This window comes from Chrysochloris asiatica, unplaced genomic scaffold (assembly GCF_000296735.1).
Source record: "Chrysochloris asiatica unplaced genomic scaffold, ChrAsi1.0 scaffold00446, whole genome shotgun sequence".
Taxonomy (NCBI): domain Eukaryota; kingdom Metazoa; phylum Chordata; class Mammalia; order Afrosoricida; family Chrysochloridae; genus Chrysochloris; species Chrysochloris asiatica.
The window spans coordinates 306,391-309,691 of NW_006408964.1; positions in this window are offsets into that span (position 1 = coordinate 306,391).

The window sequence follows — 3,301 nt, forward strand, 5'->3', positions numbered from 1 at the left end:
AACTCTTCTTCCTTTTCTCTGAAGGAGTCGTGGTGGTGCAGTGCATTAAGCAGTAGGCTGTTAACTGCAAGGTCTGAGCTTCAAACACACCAGCCACTCCGCTTTCTGCTTCTATAAGGAGTAAATAGCTTTGGTGTCCCTACAGTCCTACCGACAGAGCGGCTGTGACTCACCATCACTGACTGGTAGTGGATTTGGTTTGGGGTTTTGGGGGGCCGGAGGAATGAGGACTAGTGTTTCCTGGTCCTGGGCTTTCGTTTTGGGGTAATGAGATTGTTCTGGAATCAGACAAAGGTGGTAGTTTATGACATGGTTAATTTTATAATGAACTCTTGGTGGGGCACTGTAGGATCAGAACTGGACTTGACTTATAAGGTTGGCGGTTCAAACTCACCAGATGCTCCTTGGAAACCCTACATAGTGTCACTATGAGTAGGAACCGACTCATAACATCATAAGAAGAATTTGAAAATATGTGCATTTCATCTCATTAAATAATGTTATGATATTCTAAATTGTTGGTACCCCCCCAAATAAACACACACACATATACAAACAAACCAAAAAAACACAAATTTCTTGCCACTGAGTCAGTTCCTATTCATAGTGACTACACAGGGCGGACTTGAACTGCCTCTGGGGGTTGCCAAAGCTATCAACTTTTTTGGAAACTGAAAGTCTCATCTTTCTCCAGAGAAAGGTCTTGTGGGTTCAAAGCACCAAGCTTTCAGTTAGCAGTTGAGTGCTTAACCACTGCGCCACCAGCGTGCCTTAAATGGTCCGTACCCTACCACTGTGGAGTCCTGGTGTGGCACTGAAGGATAAGCATTTGACTACAAGGTCGGTTTGAACCACAAGGTCAGCAATTCAAACTCATCAGTCATTCTTCAGAAACCATATACAATCGCTATAAATCAGAACTGACTCGACGGCACTTAACAACAACAACAACAACATCCCTACCACTATAGGACAAACCCTGGACTGCTAACAACAAGGTCTGAAGTTCAAAGCCACCAGATGCTCCTTGGAAACCCTATGTAGGGTCACTTTGGAATCAGACATGCCTATTAAATGAAACATCAACGTCAGCAGACACCCCATCCCCACCGCCAACACAAGAGTCTGTTCTGACTCAAACCTGTATAGGACTTGTACAGGGTGTCAGAGGCTGAGGTTTATGGGACCAGACAGCCTCATCTTCTTCCAGCAGAGCGGCTGGTAGACTTGAACTGCTGACCTTGCGGTTAACAGCCCAGCTCGTAATCCACTACGCTACCAGAGCATCTCACACAAACCCTTTAAGAAACAGCATTTCTAAGCGACCCCACTGCTGTGGACAATGACACTGAGGTGACTTAAAGGGCATGACCACCCAATAACAGAGTAGCCCGGGAATCTCTAACACCTGAGCAGCTGAGTGATCTCGGTAGTGGCACTTACAAAACCACAGCCTTCAATTTGCCAGAGTTCACACAATGAGGCAAACGACAAAGGAAACCGAACGTTCTGTCAGGACGCCCCAAACGCCAACCTTCAGTAATGAGGGTTGCGGTCAGCGGTCACCAAACAATGCAGTCACGTCTGTAAATAGATCTCCCCGCCTTCACTTGTTGTTGGCAGCCTTTGAGTTGGCAATCTATGCATGACGGAATGAAAATGCTGGCCAGTTGTGCGCCGGGCCCACGATCAGTTTGGGACTGAACTGGCCATCTTTAGAAGCACATGTTCAGGTCTTTCTTCCTGGTCTGTCTTAATCTAGAAGCCCCGGCCCAAACCTATTCATAATTTGCAAGCCTCCTTGAACCGGTGGCAGTAGGCTGTGCATCAGGTGTGTGATAGTTAAGGTTTTGGGTCAACCTGACTGGACTAGGCTTGTCAGAGGATTGGTGCAATTGTTGTTGTTGTTGTCAGGTGCTGTCGAGTCGGAACCGACTCATAGCGACCCCATGCACAGCAGAACGAAACAATGTCTGATCCTGGGCCAACCTCACTACCGCCGCCACACTTGACGCCATCAATGATGCCACCTGGCTGATCCATCTCGTTGGGGGTCTTCCTCTTTTTCTCTGACCCTCCACCTTACCCAGCGTGACATCCTTCTCCAGCGACTGTTCCCTCCTGACAATATGTCCAAAGTATGAGAGATGAAGCCTAGCCATCCTGACCTCCAAGGAGCACTCTGGTTACACTTCTTCCAAAACAGATCTATTGGTTCTTTTGGCAGTCCATGGCACTTTCAGTATTCTCCTCCAACACCACAACTCAAAGGCATCAATTCTTCCATGATCTTCCTTATTCACTGTCCAGCTTTCGCATCCATATGAGGCTACTGAAAACACCATGGCCTGGGTCAGACGCACCTTAGTCCTCAAGCTGACATCTCTGCTCTTCAATACTTTAAAAAGTTCCTGTGCAGCAGATTTGCCCAATGCAATATGTCCTCTGATCTCTTGACTGCTGCTTCCGTGAGTGTTGATAGTTGATCCAAGAAGAATGAAGTCCTTGACAACTTCAGTCTCTTCTCCATTGGTGCAATTAAGATGTGGTTATTCCCCACGATGAGATGGCCTGTAATACAATAATCTCCATGATGAGCTCTTAGACTCAATTGAAGAGAAGCTTCCTTCAGTGTGTGGCCGGTTTCCAATATATTGGACTGTCAAAATGTTTGCCAGTTCTCTGCTGGGTCCAGATCAGGCACCTGACTCGTGTGTTTATCTCTTAGTCTTTAAACAGTAGTCAGTGACCTGCTCTATTACCTGCCCATCTTACCTGAGCTGCTGGTTCATGTGACTCACACTTGGGACCCTCTCACCTCTACAAGAGCGTGGGCCATTTCCTTGATCTACACCTCTTTATATACACAGACAAACCTCTTTATCTATACATATATAAAGCTCACTGGTTTTGTTTCTCTAGAGAGCCCAGCTTAGTACAAGTTACATTGACTGGGAATCACACTTGAGAAAGGAGAGAGTTTGTCCCTAAGAACATAACAGAAATATATTCATCTATGATTTACTTAATTGTATTTACATATATATAACTTGGAGTCCTGGTGTGGCGCTGTGGGTCAATGCGCTGGACTGCAAAGCCATTTGAATCGTAAGGTCGGCGGTTCAAGCTCACCAGTTGCTGCTTGAAAACGCTATACAGGACAGCTATGGTTAGGAACGGACGCGAAGGCACTTAATAACATATTTAACTTGGAGTCCTGGTGTAGTGTGTAGGACAAGCACTGGGTAGCTAGTGTCAAGGTCAGCAGTACAAACCCACAAGTTGCTCCTTGAAAACCCTA